This window comes from Diceros bicornis, chromosome 21 (genome assembly GCF_020826845.1).
Source record: "Diceros bicornis minor isolate mBicDic1 chromosome 21, mDicBic1.mat.cur, whole genome shotgun sequence".
Classification (NCBI taxonomy): Eukaryota; Metazoa; Chordata; class Mammalia; order Perissodactyla; family Rhinocerotidae; genus Diceros; species Diceros bicornis.
Genome location: NC_080760.1, coordinates 26,608,286 through 26,628,833, shown reverse-complemented (window position 1 = coordinate 26,628,833; position 20,548 = coordinate 26,608,286). Strand labels below are relative to the sequence as shown.

The 20,548-nt window shown below is 36.8% G+C and overlaps 1 protein-coding gene across 1 annotated transcript in view; it reads left to right on the top strand.

The window, feature by feature from the left end:
- NUDCD1 (NudC domain containing 1) overlaps positions 1-20,548 on the top strand; it is a 68,809-nt gene that overhangs the window by 39,638 nt on the left and 8,623 nt on the right. The window lies entirely within an intron of this gene.

The following is a 20,548-nucleotide window of genomic DNA, read 5'->3' as shown; positions in this document are numbered from 1 at the left end:
CAAATATGTATTTTGCGAAGATGGCTTGATTGGCAGTTGGTTCTGATATAAATCTCATCACTCTGTAAAGTAGAATTTTTCATACCACCACCCCCAACAAAACAATGTTGTTTTGTATTGGTGCTATTGTATATTTGATATCTTTCAATTGGCTTTTTTCTGTGCAGGTTTTTGTATACAGTTGTGTCTGTAATATATGATAACTTGATATCTTTTTTCATTCAACATTATGACATATGCATTTCCTTATGTTCTCACATTATTTCAATCTCTGAATTGGTTGGATTATACTGTAATGTTATTGCTGGTGTTCGTGTGTGTGTAGTGGTTGTCCTACAGATTACGGTATGCATCTTTTACATATTTTTTCTTGAATTGCATTCTTCATGATGATGCTATTGTTTTAAATCTCTCTTTTGCATGAGGCCTTTTCTATATTCAGAGGTATTTATCTAATAAAAAGTTACAGAAGTCAAATTAATGACAAGGCTCTGACAAATTGATTTCCACTTTATAATCTCGTTACTAGCGTTGGCAGTTATCACCTGGTCCACTACATCTTTACCTGCCCCTTCAATTTTTATTTGTTCCTAGCTAATTGGTGTGCGAGATGCAGGATCTTGTGTTATTCTGTTTTTTTTTTACTGTTGACTGTTTCATATATTTCTTTTGACTATTTCTTCTTTTGTGAAGAATTTTTTCATTTACTTGTTTTAATGTTTCTTAGTGATTTGTGTGACCTGTTACAAACTTGAAAAATTCTTCTATTTCAAGTGATTTAGTTTTGTCCTTTTTTCCCCTCATTTTGGAATATTTTTATCTGACTCTTTAATTCATCTGGAATTTTTTTTCCTCTCTCCCTGGTATGCCATAAGTATATATAAATTGGTTAATTTTTTCCTTCAAAATTGTATTCTGTTCAAAAGCTTTGAGATGTGTGCATCAAGATACTGAAGAACGTTGCTTAGACTAGCTTGGTGTAGTCACCAAGGGTATGGTCCTCAGCTTTGTAAATGTAGATTTTTTTTAAATTTAGAACTTTATTAGATAGTCTTGCTTAGGAGAATCATTAATCATTACTTAATACTATATAACCAAGTGAGTGTTTCATAGAGTTGTTTATGTGAGAACGGTCTCCATAGCAAATCAGTGGCTAATTTGGAGCTGTGCATGTAGAAATTAGTTTAGTCTTATTACTAAAACCAGAAGTATTGGGGCTTTAGGAGTCTCAGTCCAAGCGAAAGTAATAGAAGAGAGAGAACAATTTGGTCTTTTGTTATTTTGTTGTTAGACCTCTCAGTCTTTGATATAGGGTTTAAAGGCTCTCTTTTCAAGAAAATTCTTGGAAGTTTCTGCCAAGTTTGGCCTAGTGTGTTTCTTTGTCTTGTAGAGGTTGAGAGGAGAGTGTATTCTAGCAAAATTCATGGCAACAAAATCAAAAGTGTTATGGGAACTTGATTTACCGAATCTAAGTCGCAGACCAACATCTGATTGGTTATAAGCAAATTCCTAACTGTTCTTCTCACTCACTATCCTTTGCTGTTTGGGATATTTAACTTTCTTTAACTAATGGCTGGACATTATAGTACTTAAAGGAGTTATAAAAATGAGCATTTTTAGCTTATATGCCTATGTAGACAATGTAGACAGATGAGGTGAAATGGCAGAAGACCAGTGGCTAGGGAAAAGTGCCACTGAAGCTGTACCAAAATTAAATACTTTTATAATGAATTTCTATATCTGCACTGCTCTCCTCCCCAACACCAATAACTTCTAAAAAGCACAGAGATGACATTTTGCTCACCACAGTGTACCCAACACCAACCAAAGGTTCTGATTCATTATAGGTGCTTAATAAATATTTTTAGACTGATCTCTTGGTGACAGTCATAAAAATAAAAATTGTTTTAGGTCCATCTTGAATCTCAAGAAATTTGCCTATACCTTTCTGTCTCCTCTTCCTATTCAATCGCTCTTCTAATTGAAGAGTAAACAGGGTTCTTGTTCAGATGGTTTTATGCAGCCTGGGGGCTGATCCAAATCTCAGATAATCGAAGTTTTTCTTAGATTATCTAGGAGTTTTGGTTCCTAGATGTTGTTTAGTTTTGGCATAATGCCATTGATGACTCCGCTAATTGTGAGTAAATAAGGGCCATTACACAAATACTCTTACTGTCCTGGGTTAAATTTTAGAGAATCACTCTTAAGTGTGACTGATGGAAGACTCTTGAATCTTACTAATCGTAGATTATTATTTGTTCTTGTAATGAAGAATCAGGCCTCTCTTCCTAAAGTTATAGTCTTAGTAGCTGTAACTCTTGAGTTTCTGTACTGTCCCTGTACTCTTTCCTGCCTAAGTTATATAGGGAGGGCACCTGATCTTAGATGGCATAAAATACTATGTTTAAACTTAGTTTCTCTGAGAATTTCGGTTCATCTTAGTACTGCTAAGTAGTGTTGATCAGTAGTTTAATGTTGTTCACCGAGAGGCCTCTAGTTAATGATACTTCTTCATTTCCTATGTTTGAGCATGTTAAGAATTAAAACCAAGGAGTGACAGAAGGGGACCAAAATAAAACCTTTCTTACTGACACATTATAGTATGAAAGCCTCATCTGCTCACTAAACCTAAAATTCAGCAGATTTAACAATAGTCACAGGCAATGTTAAACCAGATCTGGCTGCCCTTGGAGGAGCAGTGGAAACCTCTTATTCTCTGAGACCTCTAGTTCCCTAGAGGAAAAAATTGATAGAACTGAGCAGAACATGCTTGGATTTTTCTTATATCTGCCAACCAGATGCCATTTCACTCCTTACGGATTTATAGAAGCTGGAGTGTCATAGCTATGGAACTTCTCGGTGTCATAGGTAGAAACATCAGGAATGGAGAAGTGTAATATGTGATAAACAGGGACAATCCTTCCAACTTTGAAAAAACTTTAGATCTGTAGAACTAACTATATTTCATCTTCTTCATTTTGCAGAGGTTTTAGGCCGAGCTAAGGTAGATGAGGTTTATATGAGATCAAAGACAGAATCAGTATTAGAAACTAGATCTGTGAACTTGCAGTATGCTTCACCATAATTCCCTCTAAACACTGAGATCATAAATTACAATTTGAAAATTCTAAGCCACTAGAGTCAGTTCCTACTTCTGAATAAAATGTGTTCCTAAAGAGCATGAATGATAGTCTTCTGTTATAAGCAGGTTCTATCCTCAGAAAGTTAAGAAATATACAGTCATCCCTCATTGCATCATAGTTTTTAGAGACAGTATTTGGTGAAACATTCCCAGCATTTTGTATATAACTTTTAAACTTTTGAATCACAATGTTAATTGCTGATTTAAGTCCAATTAGTGTATGATTCAAACTAAAGATTCTCTCTTTTTTAATGAGATATATTAGAGATATATATAATTAACATTAGTTTCAGGTGTACAACATAGTGATTCGATATTTGTATATATTATGAAATGATCAACACAATAAGTCTAGTTAACACCTGTCACTCTGCATATTTAAAAATTTTTTTTCTTGTGATGAGAACTTTTAAGATCTACTCTCAGCAATTTCAAATATACAATACAGTATTATTAATTATGGCCAATGCTGTACATTACCCCTTCAGTCCTTATTTATTTCATAACTGGACGTTTGTACCTTTTGACCCCCTTCTCCTGTTTCACCCACCTCCCAGACCCTGTAAGGTGTGAGACGTGAGGTGATATCTCATTGTGGTTTTGATATGCATTTTCCTATTGCTAGTAATGTTGAGCACCTTTTCATGTACCTGTCGGCCATCTGTACGTCGTCTTTGGAAAAATGTCTATTAAGTTCCTCCTACCATTTTTTAATTGTTTTTTGGCTATTGAGTAGTATGAGTTCTTTATATATTTTGGATATTAACTCCTTATCGGATATATGATTTGCAAATATTTTCTCCCATTCGGCAGGTTGCCTTTTCATTTTCTTGATGGTTTCTTTTGCTGTGCAGAAGCTTTTTAGTTTTATATAGTCCAACTTGTTTATTTTTGCTTTTATTGCCTTTGCTTTTGGTGTCGCATCCAAAAAATCATCAAGACTGATGTCAAGGAGCTTACTGCTAATGTTTTCTTCTGGGAGTTTTATGGTTTCAGGTCTTATGTTCAAATTGTTAATCCATTTTGAGTTGGTTTTTGTGTGTGGTATAGGACAGTGGACCAGTGTCATTCTTTTGAATGTGGCTGTCCAGTTTTCCCAACACCATTTATTGAAGAAACTGTCCTTCCCCCATCGTATGTTCTTGACTCTTTTGTTGTAAATTAATCGACCATATACGTGTGCGTTTATTTCTGGGCTCTCTGTTCTGTTTCATTGATCTATGTGTCTCTTTTTATGGTGTTATCATACTGTCTTCATTGCTATAGATTTGTAATATAGTTTGAAATCAGGGAGTGTGATGTCTTGAGCTTTGTTCTTTCTCAAGATTGCTTTGGCTATTTGGGGTCTTTTGTGGTTCCATACAAATTTTAGGATTGTTTGTTCTATTTCTGTGAAAAATGCCATGGGAATTTTGATAGGGTTTGCATTAAACCTGTGCATTGCTTTGGATAGTATGGACATTTTACCAATGCTAATTCTTCCAGTCCGTGAACAGAGAATATCTTGCCATTTATTTGTGTCGTCTTCAATTTCTTTCATCAATGTCTTATAGTTTTCAACGTACAGGTTGTTTACCTCCTTACCTATTCCAAGTATTTTATTCTTTTTGATGCAGTTGTAAATGGGATTGTTTTCTTAATTTCTCTTTCTCCTAGTTTATTAATGTATAGAAATTCAACAGATTTTCATATGTTGATTTTGTATTCTACAACTTTACTGAATTTGTTAGTTCTAACAGTTTTGTAGTGGAATCTTTAGGATTTTTTTCCTATATATAATATGTCATCTGCAAATAGTGACAGTTTTACTTCTTCCTTTCTGATTTGGATGCCCTTTTTTTTTTTTTTTTTTTGCTGGGAAAGATTCGCTCTGAGCTAACGTCTGTTGCCAATTTTCCTGTTTTTTTTTTTTTCTCCCCAAAGCCCCGGTACATAGTTGTATCTTTTAGTTGTAGATCCTTCTAGTTCTTCTGTATGAGCTGCCACCACAGCATGGTTACTGACAGATGAGTGATATGGTTCCATGCCTTGGGAATTGAACCTGACCAAACTTTAACTGCTAGGCCATCAGGACTGGCTCTGATTTGGATGCCTTTTAGTTCTTTTTCTTGCCTAATTGCTCTGGCTAGGACTTCCAACACTATGTTGAATAAAATTGGCTAGAGTGGGTATCCATGTCTTGTTCCTCATGATCTTAGAGGAAAACTTTTCAGCTTTTCATCATTGAGTATGATATTAGGTGTGGGCTTGTCATATATGGCCTTTATTGTGTTGAGGTATGTTCCCTCTATACCCACTTTGTTGAGAGTTTTTTTCATAAATGGATCTTGAATTTTATCAAATGCTTTTTCTGCATCTATTGAGATGATCATATGACTTTTATCTTTACTTTTGTTAATGTGGTATATCATGTTGATTGATTTGCAGATGTTGAACCATCCTTGCATCCCTGGAATAAACCTCACTTAATCATATTGTATGATCCTTTTAATGTATGGAATTTGGTTTGCTAATATTTTGTTGAGGATTTTTGCTTCTATGTTCATCAGGGATATTGGCCTGTAATTTTCTTTCCTTCTGGCATCCTTGTCTGGTTTTCATATCAGGGTAATGCTGGCCTTGTAAAGTGAGTTTGGAAGTGTTCCCTCCTCTTCTATTTTTTAGAAGAGTTTGAGAAGGATTGGTATTAATTCTTCTTTAAATGTTTGGTAGAATTCACCAGTGAAGCCATCTGGTCCTGGACTTTTGTTTATAGGGAGATATTTGATTACTGATTCAATCTCCTTTTTAGTAATCTGTTCAGATTTTCTTTTTATTCATGATTCAGTCTTGTTGGGTTGTTATTCTAGGAATTTAATTATTTCTTCTTTGTTGGCATATAATTGTTATAGTAGTCTTTTTATGATCCTGTCCACTTCTGTGGTATCAGTTGTAACATCTTCTCTTTCATTTCTGCTTTTACTTATTTGAGCCCTCTTTTTTCTTGGGAAGTTTAGCTAAAGGTTTGTCAATTTTGTTTATCTTTTCAAAGAACCAGCTTTTAGTTTCATTTCTCTTTTCTGTTGCTTTTTGGTCTCCGTTTCATTTATTTCAGCTCTAATTTTTATTTCCTTCCTCCTACTAACTCTGGCCTTTGTTTGTTCTTTCTCTAGTTCCTTGAAGTATAAAGTTAGTTTGTTTGAGATTTTTTTTGTTTCCTCATGTAGGTGTTTTTTTGCTATCAACTTCTCTTTTAGAACTGCTTTTGCTGCATCCCATAAGTTTTGGTATGTTGTAGTTCCATTTTCATTTTTTCAAAGTATTTTTTGAACTCTCTTTTGATTTCTTCTTAGACTCATTGGTTGTTCAGTAGTGTGTTGTTTACTCTCCACATATTTGTGAATTTTCCAGTTTTGTTCTTGTAATTGATTTCCAGTTTCATACCATTGTACTCAGAAAAGATGCTTGATATGATTGCAGTCTTCTTAAATTTATTAAGACTTGTTTTCTCACCTAACATTTGATCTATCCCAGAGAATATTTTATGTGCACTTGAGAAGAATGTGGATTCTGTTGCTTTTGGATAGAATGTTCTGTATATGTCTGTTAAGTCCACCTGGTCTAACATTTTGTTTAAGGTCAGTGTTTCCTTATTGATTTTCTGTCTGGATGATCTATTTGTGAGAGTGAGGTATTAAAGTCCCCTAGTATTATTGTATTGCTGTCTGTTTCTCTCTTTAGGTCTGTTAATATTTGCTTTATATATTTAGGTGCACCTGTGTTGGGTGTATAACTAGTTACAAATGTTATATTTTCTTGTTGATTGACCTCTTTGTCATTATATAATGACCTTGTTTGTCTCTTATTACAGTCTTTGTCTCAAAGTCTATTTTGTGTGATATAAGTATAGCTACCCCAGCTTTCTTTTGGTTTCCATTTGCATGGAATATTTTTGTCCATCCCTTCACTTTCAACCTGTGTGTGTCCTTACATCTGAAGTGAGTCTCTTACAGGCAGCATATAGATGGGTCTTTTTTTTTAATCCATTCAGCTACTCTGTGTCTTTTGATTGGAGAATTTAATCCATTTACACTTAAAGTACTTATTGATAGGTATGCACTTATTGTCGTTTTTTTGCATTGTTTTCTGGCTGTTTTGTAGTTCCTCTGTTCCTTTCTTCATCTCTTGCTCTCTTCTTTGTGATGTGATGATTTTCTGTAGTGGTATGCTTAGATTCTTTTCTTTTTATCTTTTGTGTATCTACTATAGGTTTTTGCTTTGTGGTTACCTTGAGGTTTACATATAACAACTTATAATAGTCTATTTTAAGTTGATAAGAACTTAAGTTTGAATGCATTCTAAAGCTCTACATTTTTACCCCACTCACATTGTATGTTTTTGATGTCACAATTTATGTATTTTTATCTTGTGTATCCCTTAAGAAATTATTGTTATAGTTATTTTTACTACTTTTGTCTTTTAACCTTCATACTAGCTTTGTAAGTGATTAATCCACCACCTTTGCAACATTAGATTACTCTGAAAGTTACTACATAATTTGCCTTTACCAGTGAGATTTATTTGTATTTTCATATGTTTTTCTGTTACTAATTAGTACCCTTTTGTTTCAGCTTACAGAAGTTCCTTTAACATTTCTTGTAAGGCCAGTCTAGTGGTGATGAACTCCTTCAGCTTTTGCTGGTCTGGAAATTCTTTACTTCTTTTTCCATTCCAAATGACAACTTCGCAGGGTAGAGTATTCTTGGTTGGAAATTTTTTTCTTTTATCACTTGAGTATATCATGTCCCTCCCTCTGGCCTGCAAAATTTCTGTTGATAGTTTTATGGGGTTCCCTTGTACATAACAAGTTGTTTTTCTCTTGCTTTTAAGATTCTCTCCTTGTCTTTGACTTTTAACACTTTAAATATAATGTGTCTTGGTGTGGGTCTCTTTGGGTTCATCTTTTTTGGAACTCTCTGGGCTTCCTGGATATAGATGTCTTTTCTTCCTCAGGTTAGGAAAGTTTTCTGCCCCTCTCTCTCTCTTCTCCTTCTGAGAACCCTATAATGAGAATGTTGTTCTGCTTGATGTTGTTCCATAAGTCCCTTAAGCTGTCTTCACTTTGTTTCATTCTTTTTTCTTTCTGCTCTGATTGGGTATGTTCCACTGCCTTGTCTTTGAGTTCACTGATCTTTTCTTCTGTGTCATCTTGTCTGCTGTTGAACCCCTGTAGTGTGTTTTTCAGTTCAGTTATTGTATTCTTCAGTTCTGTGACTTTTCTTTAGTACTTTCTTAGCTTTTCTTATATTTTCTGTCTCTTTGTTGAAGTTCTCACTTTGTTTATCCATTCTTTTGTGTTTGGTGAGCATTTTTATGACTGTTATTGTGAACTCTTTATCAGTTAAATCACTTATCTCCATTTCATTAAGGTCTCTTTCTGAGGTTTTGTCTTATTCTTTCCTTTGAAACATATATTCCTCTGTTTCTTCATTTTCCTTGACTCTCTGTGTTGGTTTCTGTGTATTAGCTAAAACAGCCATCTTTGCCAATCTTAAGGGAGTGGCCTTGTATAAAAGATGAATCTTGTCATTCAACCATGCTCTAGCTCTTGGTTGTCTCTCAAACCTTTGTGATTGTCCAAGCAGGCTATTTTATTTTTAGTGACTCTCAGTAGTTGAAAGTGTACCAAGACCTGTCACTGTCCCAAAGAGGAGGATCTTAGTCAGCACCTAGATTCAGGGTGATTGGAAGCCAGACACAGAGGCAGCTTTTTTTTTTTTTTTTTTTTTTTTTTTAAGTTTTTTTGTTTTGTTTTGTTTTGTTTTTTATTTATTTTTTTTTCCCCCAAAGCCCCAGTAGATAGTTGTATGTTATAGCTGCACATCCTTCTAGTTGCTGTATGTGGGACGCGGCCTCAGCATGGCCAGAGAAGTGGTGCGTCGGTGCGCACCCGGGATCCGATCCCGGGTCGCCAGCAGCGGAGCGTGCGCACTTAACTGCTAAGCCACGGGGCCGGCCCGCAGGCAGCTTTTAAAGTATGAAAAATATATAGTCCTGTGGGACCACAATCGTAAGTCCTGCTGGCCACCAGAACCAGGTGATCTAGGGGTGTCTCCTGGGCAGCAGCCACAAAAATTGGGGCACCAGAAAAGTACAAGCTCCTTTCCAGGTGATACCGGCAACCTGGAGCGAGGCAGAATACAAATATAGTGCCCACTGGTCTCCATCCCCAGAGAGTATCTCAGTAAGTCCCTAGATGTGTACCAAACCAGAAACCAGCCCCTCAGTCTGAAGCTCCAGGACAAGCAAATAGGTGTTTTTCACAGAAAGACTGCCGGTGAATTTGTCTTCTGTCTGTGCTGTGCCCTGGTGTTGGTAGCTGGCCAAGACCTATCTTTCCAATTGTTACCATCTCATGGGACCCAAGAACACAAGCCCTGCTGCTGGCCACCAGAGCCAAGTGATCAGGGGGCATCCCTTGGGCAGCAGCCACAAAATCCAGGGTGCCAGACGCTTGTACAAACTCTCCTCCGGAGATACTGGTGCTCTGGAGCACAGCAGAGGGAAAGCGTGGCGATGGCACCCACCCTCTGAGGTCTCTGGAGAGGGTTACAGGTGGCTCTTAGATGTATGTTTAATTAGAAGCCTATCCCTCAGGCCACAGCTATGAAGATAAGCTAATAGTCCTCTTTCACAGAGATACTGGTTGCCTTAGTCTGTTGCCTCTCTGCTCTGCCCTGGGGGTTGAAGCCAGTTAAGATGTCTTTCTCTATTGGTTACAGTCTTGTGGGACCCTTGAGCATAAGCCTCCCTGACCAACAGAGCCAGGTGATCTAGAGGTGTCCCCAGGATGGGAGCCGCAAAAATCAGGGCACCACGCGAGGGTACCAGCTCTTTCTGGGATATACTGGTGTCCTGGAGTGAGGCAGAGGGAAAGTGCAGAGTTGGCATCTGCCAGTCTCTTTCACGGGAGAATATTTCAGTAGGCCTGTAGATGTATGTTAAATTAGATGCCTGCACCTAGGTCAGTTCTTTAAGATAAGCAAATAAAAGCCTCTTTCATAGAAAGTCTAGACACTTTGCAGTCAGTTGCCTATGCAGTCAGCTGTATCTGTGCTAGGCTCTGGGATGGGTGAGTCCACGCATGAGAGCCCTTTAAGAACATTTCTCAGTTCACTATAGGCTTGTGGGTCTTGTGGATCCAAGTCACAATGGCTTTCAAAGCTAGATGTTTCCAGGGCTCGTCTCTCAGGTGCAGGTCTTAAAAGTTGCAGTGCCTGATGTGGGGTTTGAACCCACTGCTCCTCAGGAAGGAGCTCTGAGTTTCGAGTTCCCTCCCGATTGTGGGTTGCTGCACCAGGGGTGTGATTTACAGTGAGATTGTCTCAGTTTCGCCTATCTGCTTTGGTGTGGTTTTTTCTCATTCACCTGATATATAGGAGTTGCTAAGCTAGTTTTTGGGGTTTTTTTCAGAGGAAATGGTTCCATATGTAGCTGTAGAGTCAGTGTGTCCATGGAGGAGGTGAGTTCATGATCTTCCTATGTTGCCATCTTGAACTGGAACCTCCTAAAGATTCTTATCTCTGTTTCAGTTTGGTTAAATTAGAGACCAAAGTTTCTTTTTACTATTATAAACATATTATAAGCATATTTATAATTATAATACTTAAATTATAATAATTTTTCTATTATTAGTTATTTTTTATAAAGACAAAGATTCAGTGAAGTAAAAATGCATGAATCTTGCTGTTTAAGTATAAGTGGAATGGATATAAATGGAATAGCTCAAAACAAATAAGTAGTAAGTGCATCTTCTTTCTAAAGGCAGATCTGGTGTATCAGTGTATTGTATGAAAGTCAAGGTCTCCCTGGTCAAAAGTAGTTTCTTGGTGTACCCAAGAGGATACCAGTGGTCGAAGAGACTGAAGGAGTCTATATTTTAGATGTTCAGTGCCACATCCATTTTAGGAATCAAATAATACTTCATTGACAATTTGTACTTCTTTCTGCAATGTTTACTTCAAGTTCTCTGTTCTTGACTTCATTTGTCATGACTTTGGACAATTTGAAATTATCTGTACATGGAAAGGTCAGTATATGTCGTAGTTTTAGGAAAAAATACTGTAATAAAAAGGTCAGAACTCTATACTGTAAATGACAAATTTTTCAAAACATGAAATTCCCTGAAAGAAATGTAAATCAGGGTTAGAATCTGGCATTTGGAAAGTAAAATGTTAAATGAATATATGCAGTAGTACAATAAAAGAGAAATATTAAATATCAGAACTGAAGAAAAGCAATAAGATATGGTCACTGGGGTGTAAAGCTCTAATCAGAATTCAAATACAGTTGAAGGTGAATTATTTTGCTTCTGTTTAGAGCTGTGCTATACAAAATATTAGCCACTGGCCACATAGTAGCTATTGAGCACTTGAAATGTAGCTTGTCTGAATTGAGGTGTACTTTAAGTGTAAAATACACAACCATATTTTGAAGACTCAGGATGAAATATGTTATTAATAATTTTATATGAAATTTTTGTGTTGAGATGATAATAGTTTGGATACATTTGGTTAAATAAAATATATTATTAAAATTAATTTATCCTGTTTCTAAAGCGTTTTTTTTTTTTTATAATTTTATTTATTTATTTTTTCACCCAAAGCCCCAGTAGATAGTCGTATGTCATAGCTGCACATCCTTCTAGTTGCTGTATGTGGGATGCGGCCTCAGCATGGCCAGAGAGGCGGTGTGTCAGTACGCGCCCGGGATCTGAACCTGGGCCGCCAGCAGCGGAGCGCACGCACTTAACCACTAAGCCATGGGGGCAGCCCTCTAAAGCGTTTTAATGTGGCTACTAGAAAATTTAAAATTGTGTATGTGGCTCTTATTTTATTTCTATGAGATAACACTGATTTATAGTGATCAAATTAAATATAGACTTGAGCAATCAAAAGTGATAGGATATTTTTAAAAATTAACTGTGAGTTTCTCAGATCAGATGATATTCATCATATACTGCTTAAAACATGAGATTGAGACAGCTGAAAAGAATATAGTAGTCCCTTCTGATCCACGGAGGATACATTCCAAGACCCCCAGTGGATTCCTGAAACTGTGGATAGAGCAGAACCCTATATATACTATTTTATCCTATACTAAGTACTTATCATGCACTGTGGCTGTAACTTTTGCACTTTGAGGTACAACAGCAAAACTAGCACGAATTTTTTTTCTTCTTCACAGTTTTGTGGATAGAAGGTTTGTTCTTACTGTAGATCATAGAAACCTCAGCATATGATTTTTTTTCTTTCCTTATTAAGTCGAGAACTTGCATCTTTTCCCTTAAAGGAAGCACTTTACAGCATATTCGACTTGCCAGCATCACTTCTCTTTTGCTTTGGGACCATTGTTAAGTACAATAAGGGTTACTTGAGCACAAACAGTGTGATATCGCAACAGTCGATCTGATAAATGAGATGGCTACTAAGTGAGTAGCATATACACCGTGGATACGCTGGACAAAGGGATGATTCACGTACACGGCTGGAGGGTGCTAGATTTCATCACACTACTCAGAACAGCATGCAATTCAAAACTTATGAATTGTTTATTTCTGGAATTTTCCTTTATTATTTTCTTACCACGGGTGACTGAAACCAAAGAAAGCGAAACTGCAGATAAGGGGGGAATACTTTATTTCCAACTTATAAATAAACCCATCAAGACGGAAGCAGAGGAGTTAGAAAAAGGAAATAATTTTTTTTAGTTATTGTCCTTATGAAAGCTATTAGAAAAGGCATGTACTCAGTATACTAATTCTTTCAAGAAGATATTAAAGATAGGATCAGAGGTTCTAGAAGAAGGAAATATATTTAGAAAGTATCTAAATCAGTTCTCAAGCGTTTTGGTCTCAGGACCCCTTTACATTCTTAAGTTCCTTGGGGTACTTAATTTTTTCTTCATTTGGATTATATCCATCAAATTTGACCATCTTAGAAATTAAACTATATAATAATTTCCCTGCTAGGGCTGCTGTAACAAAGTACCACAGACTAGGTTGCGTAAACAACAGAAATTTGTTTTCTCCCAGTTCTGGAGGCTAGAAGTCTGCAATCAAGATGTTTAGCATGGTTAGTTTTTTCTGAAGCCTCTCTGCATGGCTTGTAGGTGGCTGTCGTCTCTCTCTTGTCTTCACATGGTCTTCCCTGTGCTGTGTCTGTGTCCTAATCTCTTCTTATAAGGACACCAGTCATGTTGAATTAGGACCCTCCCTAATCACCTCATTTTAACTTAATTACCCTTTTAAAGGTTCACTCTCCAAATACAGTCACACTCTCAGTTACTGAGGGTTAGGACTTCAACGTATGAATTTTGGGGAGATACGACTCAGCCCATAACAATATCCTTCACTTAGATTTTAGCAATTGTTAACATTTTGCCACATTTATTTTTTTCTGTTTCTCCACCTCCTTTTTGCTGAAACATGTTATTGAGTTGCACATGCCATGTCCATTTATCCCCAGTGCCTCACATATATACTAAAATTGAAGGCATTTTCTTGTATAACCACAGTACAATTCAGGAAATTTAACATTGATGCAATACTTTTATCTAATATAGAGTCTCTATTCATATTTTACCAATTGCTTAAATAATATACTTTACATCAATTTTTTTCCACCTGATTTGGAATCCAATCCCATGTCATATGATATATCTTTAGTCTCCTTTAGTTTGGAATATCATTTACCCAGCCTTTATGACATTGACTTTATTTGTACCTTTTATAGGCCATCTCCAGTATTTCCTCAAGATCAGATTCAGTTGTTGCATTTTTGCCAGAAATACTACATAAATGATATTTCCTTTCCAGTGTTATCACATTAGGAGGAACTAGCTGGCAGTTTTTCATACTATTGTGATGTTAAATTTAATTATGTGGTGTCTACCAGGTTTATCTGCTCTAAAGTTATCATTTTCCCCTTTGAATTAATAAGTACTTTGTGTGAAGGTCAAAGTAATCCTTTCAAAGGGTTTAATAGATTTTGTCATTTCCGTATTCCTTTCCTCCCTATAGTGGCTTCCTCTCTGTCACATTTAGAATAATGTCTGGGATCCTTACTGTGGTCTGTAAGCCCCCTTCAAACTTTCTGTGACTCACTGTATGTAATATATTTTAAATCGAGACTCAAGAAACACACACACACAAACGTATCTGAATCAAAAATTTCACAAAACAGTACTATCCTTATTGTATAAGACATACTCTAGTACTTCATTCCATACTATTTTTGATGAAAGAAAATAGAAAATTCTCTTCTTGATCTACTAAATTGATTTTGCCACCCATGTTGAGACACATAGTTTGAAAAACACCACCCTCCAGTACTCATTGCCTCTTATTTTCTGTCATTTTTTGCCAGCTCACTTTTCTTTAACCGCACTGGCTGGCGTTCATGCTGTTCCTCATACTAAGTGTGTTCGTCCTTTAGGGCCCTTGCACGTGTTACTCTGTCTCCCTGAAGCGTTCTGCCTTTTCTCATTTGTCCCTGTACTTTATTCAGACCTCTGTTCACATGTTACCTCCCATCCCTTACTAAGCTGTGTCAAACACAACCGCATTGTCTACTCACCTGCTTTCTCTTTTTTTTTTCTTATGGCACTTTCTATTTACTAATATATTTATATATTTCTGTTGTCTGGTACATTTATATATATCTTCCATTAGAATAGTCGTTGAAATTTGATGTTAATTATGATACACACAGCTAAGGATCCAATTTGATAATTGTCAAAAATGAAAAAGTTGGCAATTTTTTCTTATATTTCTAAATAATAGTTATTTTCTGTCTTAACAGCTTTTAGTAAAGATGTAAATGCATTTCCCCCAATTGCATTTTATACCACTTAACTAAGATCTGGCATCTTCCTATGCTCCAATCTCTAGTCAATGTGAAAATGTCTTTAATTATATAGTTAACTTTATGAACGCGTATTCAAACAAAAATGCAACTCAGGATTTCATAAGACTTCTTATCTGTTGTTTTCAAACCTCAGTTTTAGACATGCCACATATGGACAACTTATAACGTAATTTGACCAAGCAGAATATACACATATTTTATAGTATGTGGGTTTCCATATCTGAAATAGTGCCTAGCCAGGGACACACTCTGGTGGTTGCTTAATAATTACTATAAAATGGGTTTTGGGAAAGCGTGCAGTGGTGGTGATTAAGAACATGGGTTTGGAAGCACATCTGAACTTAAATTCCGTCTACCACTTATTAGCTTCTTAACTTAAATCTCTTAACCTCTTGAGTTTGAGTTTCCTCTTCTGTAAAATGGGATCATATTCCTAATTCTCAGGTAATGAAGATTAAATAAGGTAGTTGTAAAATAATAGAAAATATGTATATATTGGTCTCTACCCCTGGTTCTTGGCACAGAGCTTCTAATACGCTTGTAGTTTCCTAAGTGATAAGAGCACTAGGAGCATCTTTTGTTCTAATGTTTGGTCTTTGATCCCTGTTCCTGACACAGAACTCCTAAATCCCTTGTAATTTGATATTAGGTGATAGGAGTGTCTTTTGTCCTAGTGAGGCGACTCTTGATGGGCTCCTAGAGAGCTTCAAGATGGGGGTTGGTCACCAGAAAGACCAAGCCATAATTAGAAGCTTGGAACTTTCAGCCCCACCTCCCATCCCTCAGGAAGGGGAGAGGGACTGGAGACTGAGTTAATGACTGATCATGCCTTTGTGATGAAACCTTCATAAAAATCCCAAAAGTTTGGGGTTCATAGAGCTTCTGGGTTGCTGAACACGTGGAGGTACTAGGAAGGTGGCATGCCTGAAGAGGGAATGAAAGCTCCGTATGCCTTCCTCTGTAGTTCACACTATGCCTCCCTTCCGTCTGGATGTTTGTCTTTATCCTTGTATAATAAACTGGTAAACATAAATTGTTTCCCTGAGTTCTGTGAGCCATTTTAGCAAATTATTGAACCCAAGAAGGGGATCGTTGGAACCCTGACTTATAGCCCATCAGTCAGAAGTACAGGTGACGACCTAGGACTCGTGAGTGACATCTGAAGTGGGGGTTGGGGTGAGGGAGTCTTGTGGGACTGAGCCCTTAACCTGTGGAATCTGAAGCTATCTCCAAGTAGATTGTGTCAGCACTGAATTGAATTGTAGGACACCAGCTGTCAGAATTGCTTGATGTGTGGACAGCCCACATATCTGATGTTAGAAATGTTTTGAGTGTGGTAGTATTGTGAGAGTAAAGGAAAAACACTCTGTGTTTATATAATAGTACATACAGATCAATTCAATACTTGATGCATAGTAAGAACAGAGTAAATTTTAACAGTTTATTCTGTGTACAGAATACGAATTTGGAATTAAGTTTCGTGTCATTAACTTTTCAATCTGGCCTCCTAACAAATACTTTGTATCTGAATAGATGAAATTTTTTTATTAGTACTACTTTTTAATTTAATTTGGTAATAGCAGTGATTAAAGATTTTTTAAATATCTTCACTTCACTTTTTAAATGTCTTCACTTGTAATCTTCAGAGGTCTTTAATTGCTAAGTGTTCTACAAAGAGAAGAAAAAGACAATCAAGTGACTACTTGAAATTCATGTTTCAAATTTTTCTCTAGAGAATGTTTTATTCTAATTGTAGCCTTCACTAGTACTTCAAAGATAAGTATAACCTTTTCTGTAGTAAGCATGAGAATAGAAGAAATGTGAAATTATATTTTATTGGCCAAAGGGTTTATGGTTTTAAGAGTTTTTTTAAGGCAGTAAATTTGGCATTAACAAAGAACGAGTTTTCCAAATAAATGAATTGTCTAGTATAAGTTAATTCTTCAATTCATTTAAGTACTAAAACTATATTTAAAGCCTTTTTTTTCATGGAATCTTACTAAAATTTATTATTTGCCCAACATTGTTTTATGTGTGTGTGAGGAAGATTGGCCCTGAGCTAACATCTTTTGCCAATCTTCCTCTTTTTGCTTGAGGAAGATTGTCCCTGAGCTAACATTTTGTATATGGGACACTGCCACAGCATGGCTTGGTGAACGGTGTGTAGGCCTGCGCCTGGGATCTGAACCTGTGAACCCCGGGCTGCCAAAGCAGAGCATGTGAACTTAACCACTAAGCCACTGGGCCGGTCCCCTTGTCCAACATTTTATATAGAGCATTCAGAGGAGAAAGTAACATTTTATTGATGGTTGAATGTCATCAGTGTGAACATTAATTACAATGCTATATATTTCCGTAGTAATACATTTAGAGACATTCGACATTAAGCGGGGCTCTCTACCCCAACACTAAGTAACCTCAGCCTTTTCTGTTTTAAAAATTTCTTTTCTGGTTATATGTGGTTTGTTTTTGTTCTTTCCACTGCTGATAAGCTTTAGATGCTACTTCTTACCTTTGACAGTGTCTGCTCAAAGCAGTCATCCTTTTTCTTCTTTCTTATTGGCTGTCCCATTTTGCTCTTGGCTACCAAGTTGTGAACTCCCTGGGATTTGTGGCACCTGCTCTTGACTATTCAGGGACCTTTTTAACTTCTTGGTCTTGATTCTTACAGGTAATTGCCCATGCCAAGTAATGGCTATGTCTCACTTCCCCTGTTTTGTCTGCTTCAAATTATGATATGATATCTTTGTTGTTTTTCATTTTCTTTCTTTTTTTATTTGGTATTTTTTGTTTCTATAGGATCATACAAAAGTGTACTTAATTTTAATTATATTTTTTAATTATCACACTTCATTTCATTCACTTAATTCACTTAGCAAAACTAGTTTAGTTACTTTCGTTTGTAATCTTAATTCTTTTTTTTTTTAAAGATTTTATTTATTTATTTTTTTACCCCCCAAAGCCCCAGTAGATAGTTGTATGTCATAGCTGCACATCCTTCTAGCTGCTGTACGTGGGACGCGGCCTCAGCATGGCCGGAGAAGTGGTGTGTCGGTGCGCGCCCGGGATCCGAACCCGCGCCGCCAGTAGCGGAGCGTGTGCACTTAACCGCTAAGCCACGGCGCCGGCCCATGTAATCTTAATTCTGATTTGCTTTTCTTTTGGACAAAATCTTGTTATCTGGACTTTTAGAGGTTGCAGAGAACAGAGAAAACGTTTTGTTATCTTAAGTGATGGATATTTAATGTGAACATATGTGGAGTCTGTAAGGAACAGTAGAAACAATCTCTTCAGATCTCATGGAGAACTAGAAGGTCATTCTGTAAACAAATGCATTAGCAAGTCAGGCCTCGAGGAGAAGTGGAACATTGTTTAGAAAACAGCACATAGTTCTGATGACCAGGTAATCTACTTTTCTTGAGAATCACATGTGCCTTGCTCTCTGCATCACTGCTGTGCCATTATGATCCCATCAACATCTTCTTTATTTACTTCTGCTACTCATACCTCTACCTATTGATCACTAACTTACTTTCTACCTCATATCATGGTTTCTGCTTACTACATTCTCTCTAGGTATATCTTTTGCCTTTCTTCCTTGTTAGCTGTATGTGTGTTTATTGTTTATTTGGGCATTTAGACTTCCCAGAGGGGATGATTTTATTGTATTGGCCAGCCCCCATCCAGTATGGGAAGCATCTGTTCAAGAAAACACTTCAATCTCAGATAAAAGATGGTTGCCTTTGAGTTAGATGCTTACCCTTGATTCTCTTAGCAGAAGCCAGGGGAGTGGGGTCCCACAGGATACCATTTGCCTGCTTGTGTATGTGGAACCTCTTGTGGATATTGAGCTACCACCAGTCTGCTGATCCTAAGTTGAAGTTCTGGGCTTTTTAGGCAAGTTTGTAAATAGTGAGCAAGGGAGTTCCAGATTCTGCCTAGATGTAGAAAGCTGGAAAGTGTGTCACTCCCTGTGTAACAAGAAAAGGCTGAGTAATCTGTAGAATCATTACTTTAAAAAATTCATCAGGCAACCAAGTAGCTTTGGAGTCTAAGGAAAAATAGGTGCTACCAAGGGGAGATGGGATAGGAGAACTGGTTCATCTAAGTATAGGAACAAGAAAGAACTGCCATAGAAGTGGCTAAGGAGAATTCAACTAACAAATTGCTAAATGCCTGGGCTAGCAAGAAAGTACAGAACCCTTGGGATTTACAGATCTTCTTTATGGACCTTGACCAGGGCCTAACGAGAAAGATTGGGAGTAGAGGAGGAGACAAGAGAAAAGCTACTTTGGTGGTGTGGAGTTGGAGGAGGGACATATCTTCTGCTGTGGAAAAAGTATGCGGTCCTGCCTAGATTATTTTCCTTAAGTAACAAAAGCCTTAAACTGCTGAGAGAAGAGCACCAAATCTTAGCATCCCGAGGGCTCAGAAGAAGACCTGTTGCAGCTGGGGGGAACAAAAATACTGATACACTGAAGATAACCGTAGCAACAACACAAAACTGAAGCTTAGATTAGCCCTTTCTCAACCTCCTCTGTCATAACCACCCACACTAATGGCCCAGCAGAAGTGTGTCCATTCCCAGGCATATATAGTACTTACCTCAGTCTCTACTGTTTTAGACATCCAGCATTCAATAAAAAATTACAAGACACACAAAAAGAAGAAAATAAAAACATCCCAATCTGTCAAGAAACAAGGCAAACAATATAACTAGACTCAGAGAAGACCCATACTTTGAAACTATCAGGCAAGGAATTTAAAATAACTATGGTTAATATGTCAAAGGCTTTAGTGGAAAAGATGGATAACATACATGAATAAATGCAGAATTTTAGCAGAGAGAAACTGTAAAAGAGTTGAATGAAAATGCTAGAAATAAGAAAAAAAACCCAGCAGCAAGAGAAGAAGAATGCCTTCAGCAGACTCATCAGTATGCTCAATATGTCTGCAAAAAAAAAATCAGTAACCTTGAAGATAGGTTTGTAAAAATTAGCAGAACTGAAACCAAAGTGTGTTGGGGGGATTAAAAACCAAAGCAAAAGTACAGAGCATTCAAGAGCTGTGGGGCAATATCAAATAGTCTAACGTATCTAATTGGAATCCCAGAAGGGACATGGAACATTCACCAAAATAGACCCTATTCTGGGCCATAAAATAAACCTCAACAAATTAAAAGAATATGTACCATAAACAGAATGTTCTCTGACCGTAACAGAATTAAATTAGATATTAATAACAGGGAAATCGGGAAAACCCACAAATATTTGGAAATTAAACAACACATTTCTGAATAAGCCATGAGTCGTAGTGGAACTCACAAGAGAAGTTAGGAAATGTTTTGAGTTGAATGAAAATGAAACACAGCATATTTGGGATGCAGCTAAAGCAATGCTTAGAGGGAAATTTATAGCATTATATGTTATATTAGAAAAGAAAAAAATGTCTCTGTTTAATAGTTTAAGCTTCCACCTTAAACTAGGAAAAGAAGAGCAAA